Below are 16,247 nucleotides of genomic sequence, written 5' to 3' on the forward strand. Positions count from 1 at the left end.
TTGTGACTACTGAACAAGTTCAGGTTAGTTTTTTACTTCCTAAATGGCTATTTTTTCAAAGAACATCTTGTCACTGGTTCTAGGTGACTAAAAGCTTCTTTAAGGGTTTTTTTCTCGTGATCTCTCATCCATCCAACCCTGTTATTTTCAGTTTGTTTCTCTCTTACTCTCCCATGTCTTCGATTATTATTTCCAAGGAAGTCTGAAACTCAATGTCACGACACATAAGGCCACAGAAGATCTGAAACAAAATTTGTAACTACGATCTTAGGCTGTTTCAGAACGAAAAGCCTCCTCTTTTGAAACACTTCTCCTTCTCAGTGCTGCAGAGGTGACCCCACAGTCTGCCCAGCCCCAAGCAGCAGAACCCTGTGGGGCTGCTGCACCGTTCAGGTCTCCAGTCCCTCAGCAGGCACAGAACCCTCTGCTACACCACCACAGAACCCACCTTTAATTAATGAATTGCTTCTATGTGACTGACCTGAAATTGATTTTAAGTCATTCACACAAAAAAAAAAAAAAAAGAGAAGAAAGGGGGATTTTTAGTAGAATTGTTGCTGAAAAGCACATGTTCCAAAAAAAAACAGTGTTCAAAGCCAATGAATCAGTGTTAGCAATGGAAGTGTTCGGAGCAAGAAGAATGAAAGAAATACCATCCTGCCAGGCAGAAGCTACCGAATTTGATTCGGAATATAGTGCAAGACCCCCCTCAACAGAAGCAATGGGGACAACTCCCTGGGGAAGAGTACTCTGGCTGTCATTGATTTTCAGCCTCAGAATGCAGTTATTTACTTCAAATGCACAATAACACTCTACCAAAAGGTTCAAATTGGTTTATTTAGGTACGAAAACTAGCAATGATAACCATAATGAAAGTAAAATACAACACCACACCAACACGTTAGGTGGCAGAGAAAGAACTGTCAGTCTGACATCAGTGACTTAAGCCCGCTATTCATCTTGAACAAGATTTTGTAGTAGGAAGACCGAGCTTGGCGAAGAGGAAGAAAGCGCCACAAGCATATTTAGAGACTTAGAAAACTAATATTAAAAAAATGCTATTTCCCTGGAAAACCATGAGTCTAAAAATATTTTAAATTGGCTTAATCCAGCATCTTCTTGCCTCAGCAGATCTACGCTGTGTGCATGTGCTGTCAGATCTGCCAACTTCAGTTGCAAAACTCATCTATTATTCTTCTCTCCAGTCAGCACAGCACAGCTATGGAAAGGCAAAAACAGACAGCTTTAGCAGGGACCATCAGCAATGGCAATGCTCAGTTGGAAGACCACAAGCTAGGTTGCAAAATTAATTTCTCAGTGTAAGTTGTAGCTCTCAGTCTCATCATAGGAATTCCCTTCCTGAGATGAGTAATGAATTCCACAGCCTTTATAGTTTGCTTATTTTTAACATACTGAAATTTAAAAAGTTAGCAAAATTACGGTGAGGTGCCTGTAGCACTATATTCTCCAGTGTCTTTGGCGAATGTAACTGTTTAAGTGATCTTGAACTTGAGAACTTACATTCAATATTTTTTTCTCTTTTGAATTGCAAATAAAATCGGGGGGGAGCGGGGGAGAGAAGCTATGGGTATAAATCTGCCAATCCCACCTAGATCTCATTTTTAAGAACACGGATGTGACTTTGAAATGTAAAGAAAAGAGACCAAAGCAACATACAGGGCTATGAATTAGTTTAATGTCTCTTCACAGATAATGGTATCATCTCTCATGTGCCACTTAGTCTGAACTGCACAAGACCCGTTTAGTTCTTCATTTGTTAACAGAAGCCTTCCTCAGGCTTTGCCATTCACCACTGTTTGCTGTAGATCAAGTAGCCACCATCATACCTGGTTCTCCCTGTCCACATTAAGCACCACATCTCTGAACAGCAAAACATAATGCCATGATCAACATCAGTATCTTGGAGGCAGCACACGTGCCACAAGCCCCAGGAACCCACTTTTTAGTGAGTTTGTGGAGGCTGATAACATGACACCCAGGTTAGGAAGGAGAACTGGGTGACAGCAAGCTGTCACACCTCCGGTGGAGAGGGTCCGTACCCATTTTTCTCCAAGGGAAGCAAACAGACTGTGCAATCAATAGCAGCATTCAAACAGAGATCGATTTACAACAACAAAACTCTCACTTTCTCCCCAAAGCTCACTTCATACACTACAGCTGCTAAAAGTAACACTTGAAATAACTATCAGGGGGAAAACTAGAGAAAAACAATCCAAGTTAGTTTATTTTGGGCCAATAACTGCATTTTGTGTCTAGCCACTTCAGGTTCCCTGATAACAGGAAACCTGCTGTTCCCTAAAAGCAACACTGATGGGATTTGTTTTATTTTTCAAAAGCAGATGCACTTGGAAAGCCACAACCTGTCAGGGTAGGAGAGTGCACAGTTCAAGACACAAAGGACAGGATCAAAACCAAAATAAAAAAACAGTTACTCTATAAATTGATGGGATTCTCCAGAGCTTGGCAATATAAAACCTTTCATCCCTCAGTGAGAAGTTAGGAGGAAACTAGAGTCTGAACGGTTGTATTGCCTGCTTTGCCACCTGTGTAAATCCGTGTCACACCACCATGGTTATTCCAGGGTACCACAGCAAGGAGAACCACCAAAGGGACATCAACATGGAACTCTGCTCTTGTCAGCACAGAACCCCTGCTTGGTTTTCACAGTCTAAAACTGTACTTCAGTGGTAAGAGATTGTCAGATTATAATGCCATCAATCTAGTTTATTCCACAGGTCAAACAAAATTCAACTTTGAAGACTGAAACTTTTGTGTTAATGAGAGAAATCCTTTTTTAAAAAAAAGTACATAGATGTGTTGCTTTGTGCACTGAAAGAGCACTTGCTTCTGCTGTTTTTCAGAGGAATTCTATCCTCTTTGCATGGATCCTCTATTGCGGGAACAAAAGTCTCTGTATTGGGCTCAGTGATATTTTGAAACTCCTACACTTACTGTGAGGGTATTCAGAGGCCAAGAAGAACCATTTTTAGAAGTTAGTTCATCATTAGTTAACTGCAGAAATGCATTAAAGAAAACAATAACAAGGTAAAAGAACATTCTTCCAAAGGCTTTTTGCTTGTTTTGAGAGAAACAAAAAAGCAGCCAACAATTTTTCACTTAGCATTTTGCTCTAAATTTAAAGCATTTAGAACTCTTTTGCTGCAGGACCGGGAAGACAATGCCAGAACCACCAGTGCAGAACTCTCCACACAAGAAAAGGCTGTCCCTGAAATTCAGTGGGCAAATGCCACCAGCTAGTTTCATGCTTTACTGAGACAAAATCCACAAGTTAAATTTAGAATGATGATTTCTGCAGGCACTCAGATGTTTCTGTTTAAAATTTTCTAGAAATTGCAAATTAGAACTTGGCAGACTTGAAAATGACCCAGCATGCATCTTCTGTAATCCAAATCATATTCTGTCCTATTACTCTGTAAAACTGTTCGGAAAAAAAATCATGCCTTTTGACACATGGTTTCAGACAAGCAACAGAGATGTTCCGTTTATTTCTGCGCTAAAAGCAAAACTTAAGTAGTGGGTTTTCCTCTTGGAATACCACTGTGAAAATTAAAAGCTACCAGAGGAATCACAGTTATGTCCACTGGAGAACAGGCATAGTTTGCTGAATAACAATACCTACATAACTGTATTCATTCAAAGTGGCTGTGGTGAGTTTTTTCCATTTACCACGGGGAGAATATATTGCACCCTTAAACACTACAAGATACTCACCAAAGCACCCAGGTGCCACCAAGCAGTTTTGGGGAAGCAACTGGCAGTCCCTGCAAATCCAGCAGCATTGTCTCTGCAGCCATGAAAGAGATTAAGGTTTTTTTGCAACCCAATGAATTGAAGGAAACAGCTCAGAGGTTGCAAACCAAAGAAATCTTGGAAACTACTTCTCCATCTACTGGTAACCAGCCAGTACTACCCAGTGCTGCACCGAGAACCTGGGGGAGATCGCAATCCTCAGGCAGAGACTGAAACACATTACTCGGCCTCTTCCATTTTGATTGCAGTACCAAGATTCAACGTGCTTTTATTAGCAAAAAAACCCATCAGACCTCAGCTACACACACAAGAATTTCACAACACTTCATAAACATTACTTCTCAAATTGCTGTAATAGCACTAAATGTTATGCTGTTGGCACTCAGAAGAGACCCAGTTGCCCAAAGATTGAAGTGACTTGCCCAGTGCTGTGGCAAATCAGTGGTAGGACTTGAAAAAGTAGTTAGTTTTGCATTTACCACACACACTAAGCTCTGGAGCATGCTCTCTCCCCCTCCTCCTTTCCATCCTTTACTATGGCTTCCTTAGTTTAATTTGAACAGGCGCCGCATTGCTGGCAGCTTTTGCTGTTCAGTCTCTGCCTCGCAGGACCCCAGCCACCCTTCACAGCCAGCCTGGCAAACGGTCACAGGAAGTGCTTGACAACAATTACCTGTAGATTCATGAGATTCAAATCAGCAATTCAGCATCTGAATATCGTGCGATTAAATTCAGGAATCTAATTCAGAATGTGTCCTATTTTCAGGCATCTAATTTTTGAGCACTCCACACTTTTGAAAGTCAAACTGACGTGGACTCTGGAACCTTATGTGTCTTTTTCAAAAGAGGACAATGGAGTCCCTCCTTTGTTCGGCAGCAGGACACACACAGTCTGTTCTCAGGAAGAGCCGAAGCCAGAAAAATAAGAACATTTCAGGACACTAGCAAGGGACCCGAGCAATTCTGCAAGACAAAGGAAAGCTGTGGAGCTCCACTCTATAAAGCTGCTCAGCATCGAGCATCTCACTTTGGACACTGAATTCCAGCACATCATTTGGTTTTGAAGAAAAAAAAAAACTTCCCTTGCTATTTGGCATTTCTAAAGCTCTTAAGGTGGCACAGGAGCAGGCTGTGGAGGATATGGGAGCTCATGCTTCTCTCTTCAAAAACAATCAACAAAATAAACAAACAAAGGAATCAGCCAATAAAACCCCTCAGCCTTCACACTAGATATTATGTAGCCATCTAAAACACCCAAAAACAAAGAGGATGCAGAGTCTGACAGCATTTCTCTTACAAATCAGACCAGGAATTGGCAGCTCCTGGCTGAACAGGAGTGCACATCACCACTTCCCTGCCTGCACCCAAAGCACACACCTTCAGTATCTCCACAGTCTTCTCCACACCAAGCCCCAGCCATCTAATAGCAGTTTGTCATTTCTGTGAGTCCCTTCAGGATGGCTACTTTGATCCTAGATCCGCTGACAAGGAGACTAGAGAGTATGTACTTCAACATGATGATCCCTACAATAAGCCCAACTCTGCCAAAAGGTCACTTTTCATCCCTATTGATGCTACTTTTTCCTCCTTCTAACCCCATCTTATCTTAGGTTCCTAAGAAGAAAATAAAACCACAATAAAATAAAAGTAAATGCACACATGTAACAAACATCTACTGCTTCCCCCGGGCTCCGCACATTCTGGATAGTTGGATTTACAGACAATTTTGTCTCCTGTATTCCAAACACAGGTCTAACAGCTACTGGCTTTTCTCTTTCCCTCCATACGAGTCTTAAAAGCTACCCTGTTGCATTCCTTCTGTGCTGGAATATCTGCAAGCTGTCCTTGTGCTGCAGCAGCTCAACCGCTACAGAGGGGCGGTGAGAGGAGACCCAGCTCCGCTGCTGCCGCCTGAAGCCCGGCCACGCGGAGGAGCGGCACAGAAGGCCCTGAAAACTGCATCAGTTCCCCCTGCTCTCCCCCTTCCCTCCAACCTCCCTGCTCAATATGTACTGGGAAGAGAACAGCAAGTTTTTGCAGCCTCATGACAAACTTAGAAGATACTTTTCTTTCTCAACAAGGACAGGCATTTTTCAATCTTTTTCACACAAACGGCTTTCTCTCTACACAATTCCATGAATGCTAGAGTTTTACAGTATGAAGACTGTCAAGTTCTCTGATCTGTTCCAGTATTCTGAAAACTTAAGACTATATTTTGTGCATGCATATTATCAAATTACTATCCAGTCTATCAACACAGTCTTTTCAGGAGATATTCCAAACTTTGGTAGAATATTTTCAGTTGGAAGAGACCTGCAACGACCATTTAGTCCAACTGCAACACAAGAGGAGCACAAATAACGGAAACAGAGCAAGGAAGAGAGATGGGAAGTACAGCAAATCCCTGCTCTCCTCAGCTTGCAGCCAAAATTCAGCCTCCTGCGCATAAGCCTTGCTACTGTGCTGTGTGATGAGGGTAAAGAGAACTCATTGAGACAAGGTGCACCTGCTAAAACTGGCAGTAAAACCAGTCAACTACTGGAAATCGGTAGCGCCCAGTGCAAACAGAAAGCAAGTCTTTGTTCTTCTGGCACAAGAGAACTTCTTTGCTGTGAGTACCACATACAGATCGAACATTTACAGGCAAAAGAAAAGCAGCTAGCCAAGGGATTCATATTAAAATAAAGATTACAGATTGCAGTGTGAAAGGAAACAATAAATGTACCACTGAGTCCCGTGCCCAGACAAGCTCTCCTTGAGCACTTCTTCCTCTGAAGGAGAACTGCAAGGAGACAGCCCGAGCCAACAGTTTCTACAGCAACTGCAGAAGCATCAGTAGGACGATATTCAAACCCTGCAGAAACTGCAGAAGCATCAGTAAATGGATACTCCAGATACTGAAGAACATTTGACGGTTTCCCCTGGACTCTCTACTCTCATTGGGCAATTCATTGATCCCACTCAACTTAGCTCAACCCTATATTGTCTGTTTCTCTGAAAACTCTTCTGAACCCTCTTCCCCCTTGATAGTCTCTCAGAACACTTATTTCCCTCTAAAATGACATGGAACTCGGCACAGCCATCACAGAAAGTTCACATGGGGCTGGAAGGATGACCAAAACCATCCTATAAGGGAGAGACCAAGTGCATCTTTGTGTGGTGCTGCTGCAACTTCTCACTCTGGGTGGAATGCTGTTATGACAATGACACTAGGCTTATGTTGCATTACTAAAAGCACACTTGGAAGCATCTCAACGGGAACCAAAACAGATGTATGTTACTACCCAACTACACAGAAAAAGCAGATCCATTTGTTACATGGTGGTTATTTTAACACTAATGCAGAATCCATATTAAGGAACACAAAATACTGCACCTCTGCACTTGCTAAATTTTTCAACTAAGGACTGTAATTTATTGAAGAACGTTTAAGACAGGCCATATCTCATTTCCTTTTTAAAAATCTGCTTTAATAAGTCACAGAGCCTCAGCAGTCGTGGCTTTATCAGCAGTTCCATATAACTGCTCTTTGCAAGAGTTTAGAAAAAACTCTGCAGTCTTACTTTGTTTCACCCTGAAACTTGGCATAAAGCTCAGGCTCCTGACCCATAGCAAGAAGTTAAACAACATTGCTCATTTGTTTTTAAAACGGTCAGGAAGTCTCCAGTTTCAGGTTCTTCAGTGTTCAGGGTGGAGGTGGGCAATATATACACACAATCCAGGAACATTCAGTATTCAGTCCCTGTCTGCGAAGAATAGGGGTTAATCAGAGAACTGGCAAAGATGTTCTCTGAAAACTGCTCTTATTATTGGCTTATTACATAAGGCCACAGCCACAAAACTGGATTTTTGGTCAAGAGTTCACTACTTATATAATGCTGACTCCCAGCTACCTGCTTAAACACTATCCTTTTATCTCACGGGCTAACAAAAGGAAAGTGACTGAATTCCCACAAAAGATAAAGCAGACTGTATGGAAATAACAAACCCACAAAAGACAGTCTTATTCCCACACTAACGTTAGTAGAAAAGAAACATAAAGATGAAATATTTTGGTTTTGTTTTTGTGCTTTTTGTCATGATGGATTGAAATAGTACCATCACTATTCAGATAGCGACAGCTGTTTTTTCCCAAAATGTGAAGTACTATGAAATCTAAAGTGGAAAAGTATTTTATAAGTTGCTAAAGCATAAGCATACAAAGACAGCTTCTAGATCAAATTTATTCCTTAGCAGGCTAGTTTTGAAAGAATAAAGAGTAGTTCCAGCCAACCATCTTTTAATACAAAGCAATATAAAAATATATTTACCAGCTACAGACAGTGTCAGGTTTCACATAATTTGCCAAGGCTGAAAATTCAACCAAATTTTTTAAATCGTTGAAAATACCCCAGTTACAGGAGGTTCTTGTTCGCCTCCAAGGTGGGAGTCATGATTCTTTTCTCTTACACAAATTTAGACAACTGTGTTCTCTCTTCAGCCTCCTGGCCATCTGTAGAGATGAGGAGGTGTGTACAGATGTGGGCTCAGAGCTGAACAAGCTACTTCTCTGAGCTCATATTTTTGGCAGTCACCAATTTCACCCTCACCCACCAGAAGCAAAGAAGTTATCAGCCTTGTTTCCCCCCAACTTCCCAGTATTTGCCTTCCTGACTTTTCTAGAAAGCTTGTCACCGTATCTACCAGAGTATGTTTATTACTGGTTTTAAAGTAACAGGTTTTGTAAGAGAGGGAAACATTTCAGGTCTTTATAGGGGAACTCCAGACATGAAGAAATCAAATTGTGTGGTAAATCAGTGGCAGAACCTGAAAAGGGGCCAAATGTGCCCCTAATCAATACTGTCAGTTTAATCACCAGACTTTCGCTGCATCAGAGTGTTGCTCTGTGTCTGGTATTAAAGAGTTTACTCACTGGGCTTTTTACCAGCTTCCAGTTTTAGAAGGAATGCTCACAATTACTCGGGGCTTGGCTGTGATGCACACAGCATAACATCCCCGGTTACCATGCATAAGAAACACCACATTTCAAGTCTACAGAGGCCCAGGGAGACAGCCACCCCTCTTTAAGGTCATCCAAATGGCATAGCTGATTACTGTAAAGAAACAAATTAAGTCTCTATATGATTAAAGACTTGGACAGCATAACTGGGTAACCAAAGCAGCTCTAATCTATTTGTTAAGTCCAATTATCTAGACATCAAATCAAGAGATCATGAAGCATTAGAACGTTAAAGAGCTGCTTACTAAACATGTTTAGCTCTCTGAAAAGATGACAGTCACTAAGAATCTGTGGCATGGAAAAGGCTTTCTTCAAACCAGAGATGGGGAGAAACCAGTTCTTGGGCATTTAGGTTTTCCTCTCATCTTCTGTAGAGCTGAACCAGCTATCAGAGTAAAGAGAAAGAGATTAGGATTGGAAGTGGAAGAGGAGTAGGAATCCAGGTGTTCCAAGTCTCTGTGCCATACGCACTTACAAAATAATGTGAGCAGATATCTGAGATTACATATTACATCTGAGATCTCATTTCTCGGTCTAGAAATGTCAAAAGTCTTTGTGAGGCAAATAAGATGTGCCCAAGCTCCTTCACTTTAGTTAGTCCAGCCGCCAGCTCCAATAGGTTCTCAGGTAGGATTTCAGTCTAATTTACTTGAGGTTGAAAAAAAATAAAAAAATTCCAGTTCTCACTGCACTTATTGTTCAGGAAGGGACCTGCAGAAGCCAAAAACTGAAGCCGTACAATTTTTTTTCTCCTTGTGTCAGGGTGAGGAGTTACATAACATTCATCTAAATTATTACATTAACAGAAGACCCCATACCTTGGCACACTTTTTATGTCTATATATAAAAAGAAAAAAAAAAAGCCACTCAGAATTCCAGAATCCACCTCCATAGTAAAGTACAACCCAACCTGAAATTTCTCCTACTGATCTACTCTAAAATCAGTCCAGGCTTGGCTCCGGGGTGCACAACCACCACAATATGTGATATTACAGGGATAAACACTTCCCAGATTTTTATGGGAACCTTCCAATCCACAGTTTTCTCTGCAAGCACTTTATATAGTCTTACAGTTTTACAGACTTCCATATTGTCCTTTATGGATTCCTTGCAACCTCTTCTTTTCAACTATCTTACTCAAAGCTCTGTGTTCCCTGCTGGTCCCATCATACCTCAGATTTCCAGTGGCTGCATGTATTCTCTGGTACTTTGCTCCCTGAAGACACACACCGTACAGCTGCTGCTCCCCCTTCTATTCCAGGGTCTTTTCCATTAAAGCAAATAGTCAAAAATTGACATATTATACATATGGAAATCAAGGAAAGTAGATAAGGAATGCAGAAAAGTACCAATCGCGTGGAGGCTCAGAAAGCAAACTCCAGCACCCCATAACCACAGAAAAAGAGCAAGTTTCCACATGCAAAGAGCTGCCCCTTCAGCACAGAAGTATCAAAAAATAGGAACAAATGACTAATTTTTCTTCTTGCCTTCATACTGGAAAACTGATGTCTTCGCCCAGATTCAGCATCAGTTACACAGCGACCAGCACATCACACCAGAACATCACACCGCTTCCTCGCAGCAGCGCTGGAAAAACCAGCCCCGCGGGTTGTGCCGGCTCAGCGCTGGGGGAGCCATCCCTCCCCATGCCCAGCACCAAGTAATTAAGACCATAAATAGCTGTTGTTCAAATTCAACGCCAAAATTGATTAAATGTTAACACATATTAGTCAGCACTTTCAGATCCTCTGATAATCATAGAAACAAGTAACACGTTAACAAAACCATCCACAACCCAATCCCATTCACCTTATCTACGTAAGGTTACTGGGTTGGAGCCTTTATGGCCACGGTAGGTACGGGAGCAGAAACAGTACAGTTTCACTCCACAGCTGACTCCCACCCCACAGAGAACTCAAATGCTTTTTTTTCCCCCCTTTTAATCCAAACTGTAATTTGTTTTTTAAATGAACTGATTTGTACTGTCTTAACTGTAGGCTTTCAGCCAGTCTCCATGTGATATGTTTAGTACGCCATTCAGCGCTTTGATAAGCAGGCTGTAAAAAGCCCATTTAAGTTAAATACTTCTTTATTCAGGTATGTACCAGCTAGCAATTTTAAGACTGTCGTTTATTTCAACAACGGCAACTAAATTCAGTGGGGTGCAGCATCCTGGCTTGTTTCTTTGCTGAATTTGATACAATCTTTTTAAAGACCAAATATGAGGACATTCAAGAGAGATTCCATGTTTATAGAAAGGGTTAAATAAGGTCTTGGTAACAATGCTTTGGCTGCTACACGGTAACAAAAATCAGAGCCACCTAATGCCCTGCAACAACTAAGAAAATTTTTTATGCCTCCTCCAAGATTAACTAGGATTTACGACAATCCACTGTTCCAGGACCCAGCCTACCCCCTTCAGAATATAGAATAAAAAAGGTGTATCAGTTTCCCAGTATCATTGGCACTAGGATAAACCATTTTGTGGCAAAATCTCACTGGAGAAAATCAGCTGCCTTGCACACCCAAGGAGATGCTGCTCCCGAGCTCACGTCTCCCCAGGCTCTCCAGTGACTGTTCTGCCCCAGCTCATCTCTAGAAACACACAGTACCTGTTTCCAAGCCACCTTCAAAGAGGCTCCACACACACCTGTAGTTCTGTTTATGCTTTTCCAGGAAGGCCGGTACTGCCAGCTGAGAACTGGGATTAGAGGAAGATTCTGTTTAGAGCCATAATCAACTGAATTAATCCCATCGCTGGGGAGAAACATTTCCACATGTAACGTCATATCTGTGTCTCAGAACTCTAAAGACACTTCAAAGCCCAATACTTAGAACACTGTGCTAACACTCAAATCGTTGTATTACAAGTCAAACAAGAAATGTGTTTAGTGAAAGCATCTCCTTCCCAAGAATCAGAGGAAATAGAGAAGTAAAGGCCTCTAAAATCAACTTGTCCTTTTCCGCTCCTACTGCGGGGCAATTTCTAAGAGGCAACGTCGGTTTCTCACCATTGAGCTCACTCTCAAGCCACATGCCAAGTTCTGCTTCAATCATTGTTTCACTTCTTCAGCACTAACTACATCAAAGTTTAAGGTCCAAAATCTTAATCAATTCCGTTTTCTAAGATTTCTTGGAGTTCTGTGACTTCTCATGAGTACCCACTAGTAAGAGTGTTCTTCCCAAACAGAAGTTCAAGCATTTAATTTTTCAATAAAGCCAATTTAAAGTAAATGCACAAAAAGAACAAGCAGCAGCAACATTTAGTTTTCTGTGCTAGCCAGACACACCCCAATTTTATTTTATTTTTAAGCATACAATTAAGAGTCATTTAATTCCCCTATGTAGACATTACATGAAAGAGAAGCATTGCTTTAAGAAGAGCTTAGTACTATTGGTACACAAACCTTACGACAGATAAATTAGAGCCTAGTAAAACAGCATATAATTTACATTTTGTTATGTCAATCACAAGTAGCATCTTGAGGCTCTTAAACAGTATGCCAAGCCACAACATAAGAGAACTAGTTTAAATCAACCCATGTGGCAGGATCATTTAAGTTTCCACAACCCAAGAGATCCCCAAAAATGAGTTAGCAATTGGATTTCGTAAGATTATTCCTGTTATGAAAATATTTTACTACAAGAGTTACAAAGTTTTGCATAATTATAGAAAAATCAATGAAGTAAAACAACAAGTAACCCGTGGCCTTTACTACTTGAGAAGCTGATCACCAAACGTGCAGGTGGCCCAGTGATAGAGCGGCCCCGCTCAGCTGCGTGGAAAATCCACCCATTGGATTAGTCTCCAAGTTCTTGGTTTTAGCCAGCAAAGGAGGAGGGACAGAGCAGCCCAATACCATGCTTTACATACCTTTCATTAACAGCAGAACAAATGACATACCCTGAATGTTTCCTTACGTTTCTCCTATAACCAGCACCTTGTCTACATTCCCGAACCACACAGGACATTAACAGAAAGGTCAGTGTGTGCATGGCCAAGCAGAGGTGTGAATACAAGGCAACAGATCCACACGGGGTGCAACAATTCCTCTTCCATTCCGTGATGTTTAGAGGAAGAAGACAAGAAACATAAGGTAATGATCTACAACAGAAGGAAAAACTACACAAATGCCAAGAAGTACAGAAGTACAACTGAAAAAATATCATCTCTGGTCTTGTAGCTTGTATCAAGTATCTTTTTTTATTTTAAATACAAGCAAATATTTTCAGGTAGAGCAGCTTAGGCTTCTGTTTTCTTAAATATGAAGTACAAAGTTTCTATTTGTCAAATCACGCTGCAAGTACAACATATGTACTCAAATATGATTTCTACAGAAATGTTTGAGACTTGCATTTTTCTGCAGTTTAAATCTAGAACTGGTTTTCATGTTGCTTGAAACAGGAATTTTCCTTTTGATTTCATCACTGCAGCATATACAGCAGTAAAGCCATCGTTACTTGCCAATATCGCTCGGTTTATAGCAAATCCAGGACGCTGCATCAGCCAAGTGCTCCTCGTGTGTATGTTGTTAGAACAGGAAGGTCTTCCCTCCCCCAAACCTCAACACAAAGTAAGTTACAGACATCAAAACGCTCGAGTCCTCTGCTGGCATGGCTGGACTTACCCAAATCCTAACTCGCCAAGGGCTGGAAGTTCCCCTGGTGAGGTGTAGGTGGAACCTCCGCACCCTCACTCGCCTCGCGATGACCAACCCATCCCTGAGGACCTTCCTCTCAACTGCCCTGACTCCTGCCCCTCGCCCAGCCCAGTCTATAGAAATACACAAACAGCCACTAGTTTATGTTTCATATTTACACTTAGACACACTGGCCACTTCTAGGTGTATGTACATCACCACATCCAAGGACAAGACTGCAAATTGCTCTTCTGTGTTTTGACAGATACTTCAACAAGCGTGCTCACAGTGGCTCCTTACACACTCAAAAGCTTGCTAACCAGCCAGGGCATTTCTCTCTCCCCCTCTTTCCAGCCATGGACGTGCTCTTCAAAGAGCTCTATTTACATGCCAAGTTACAAAGTTCAGCTGCTTCCAAAGCAACGTGGAAAAAGTGCAGCTTTTATGATTCTACAGTGGGGTTTTTCACAACATGAAGCAGCTTCTTAGACTACTTTTTTTTTTTTTTTTTTTTTTTTTTTCAAAAAAATATTACTGTCTGTGAAAAGCTATCGCTCTCTTAAATTCAGGTTATTTTTTGTAAGGAGAGAGATACTGGGAGTTCAGTAGTTATATTTTGCAATGTCAGATAAAAGAAAATAAGTTAAATACCTGACAGTACAAAGTAATTTCTTTTTGTAAGAAATCTAAACTGGATCAAAGCTGTGTTCAGTACTACAGCTTGTTTACAGTGAGCAATTTTTTTTTTTTTTTTTTTTTTTATTTCCAAACAGGATTTCACAGTTCAAGAAAAAAAATCTCAGTTCACCCACAGGCCTTTGAGGAACATTCACTGAGGAGCTTCAAAAGAAGAGAGCTCTCTTACTGACTGAGCATCCATAAAAAAACTGCTTACAAGTCACAAACAAGGGTCACCAAAATCTGCATATCCACCCAAGTTTAAACTCCTCCTCTCGTGTTTAGGCATGGCAAGCCTTTTGCCATCCTCAGTTACATCTTTCCATTTCTTCACTCTTTCAATTGCTTCTGAACCTTTGGTTTAAAATCACGTCTGAAATTCCTTCTTCTAGGACAAACCACAAGCCTGGATTTGGTCACTTCTTCAGCAACGCTCATGCCCATTATCATCTGGGGCTCCCCCCAGCCCCAAACACACGAGTATTTCTAGAGAAATTCTATCTCCAGTTCCCCAAGAAATTATGTCCTAGATTTCTACCTTGCATTTAGCCTGTCAACCACCTGGAGTGAGAACCAACATTCCAACAGCATCTTCTTCGTGGAGGGATGACAATATTGTCAATAGTTCAATAATAATGATGTTTGGATTAAAGATCTATGCAAATAAAACGCCTTTGCAAGAACAGGAATAAAAATTAGCAAGGACAAAAGATTCTACTAGAAATACCAAAGCAGCACTAGACTTGCACCATCAATGACAAGATTCTGAGAAACAGAAAACATTAAAACCCTACTGTTAGCAATCCTTACCCTCTCTCTTTTTCATCTCTCCCTTCATTCTACACCAACATGAAGCAGAGGAAAATGATTTAAAAGTTCCAGAGGGAAGAAAGTGACACGTGCCAAGAACTTCCAGAGGCAAGTTCAACTTCCTAAAAATGACCAGGAATTCAGTAGAAGCTACATCCAGTCACAGTTTGCTGACATGGATTTCTTCTTCCTCTCTACACTGGCAGGAAATAACTACAACCCAGCTGCTACAAATTTCTGATGGCCCATCTAAGAGGAGGGCTATTTAAATTCTTGGAAAACACTTTTGCTTTTCAGACACTGTGAGCAATGGCCTTGTGCAAATAAAGGAACACAGCAACAACCTCCACAGAGACACCACCGGCCCTTCCTCCCTCCCCATTCTGAAAGTTTTGTTTTTAAAGCCTCCCCTCCAAGTGCAGGCAGCACTTTTCCACCTTCCTTCCTTCCTGCAAACACCAGGCCCTCTCTGCCTCCACAGTCGCTTCCTTTGGGTCTCTCGAACATGGTTACCATATCTTTAAAAATGAACTGCAACAAGACCAAGTTTTCCAAACAGTTCTTCCTTCTCCATTCTTTCCAAGGATGTTAAATTATTCTGCATGAATGAAGGAAATTATTTTAATTTTCTCTCTTTACCCTAGAAGGCCAGGTTTCAAATGCTGACTGGAACACACAGCTACTTTAATTTAAGTTAAATAGCTCAGCTATTTTAATTTAAGTTAAAGTTGCACAAACATTTTTTGCAACTGGGGATCTGAAATACCTTCTGTTCTGAGAGCAATGCCCCATTATGTCTTTCTTTACTCTAGCCACATTTAGAATATCTAAGTTTTCGGGACAAAGTAAGATAACTTTTAAAAAAAATGTTACCAAACTATAGTATATAGCTAAAGAAAACAAATCCCAAATTCAGACATGTCCAGGAGCCCTCTTTTATCATTTTTTGGCACTCCTGTATCCTGTGCAGGAGCGATTTGGAACGCGCGCTCTCTGGGGCAGGACATTTTCTTACTTTCTGTAAATCACACGGCACCATTTTCAGAACCACGTAAATAAACAATCAGGGGTTTGGCCGGACAACGCCAATTTCTACAGCGATTCAAAACTCCACGTTTTCTCTGCCCAGGAACCTGCGAGTGACCCCCGGGCATCCATCCACGGGAACTTCTCACCTCCAGCAGAAGGAGCGGGTTAATGATTAACAGAATCCGGGGCAAAACAAACGCAGAATGAAAGAGACGAAGAAAACAAAACAAACCCGCACCGCGAACCGAACCGCCGGTGATTCCCTCAGCCGCGGGCAGCCGGTACCGGGGGGGAATCGG

General features: G+C 41.4%; 1 protein-coding gene across 11 annotated transcripts in view; it reads right to left on the minus strand.

Moving 5' to 3' along the window:
• The window catches only part of STRBP (spermatid perinuclear RNA binding protein), a 64,688-nt gene that overhangs the window by 47,166 nt on the left and 1,275 nt on the right, over positions 1 to 16,247 (minus strand). The gene's annotated exons all lie outside the window — the stretch shown is intronic.

The sequence above is a fragment of the Calidris pugnax genome, unplaced genomic scaffold (genome assembly GCF_001431845.1).
Source record: "Calidris pugnax isolate Ruff unplaced genomic scaffold, ASM143184v1 scaffold102, whole genome shotgun sequence".
Classification (NCBI taxonomy): domain Eukaryota; kingdom Metazoa; phylum Chordata; class Aves; order Charadriiformes; family Scolopacidae; genus Calidris; species Calidris pugnax.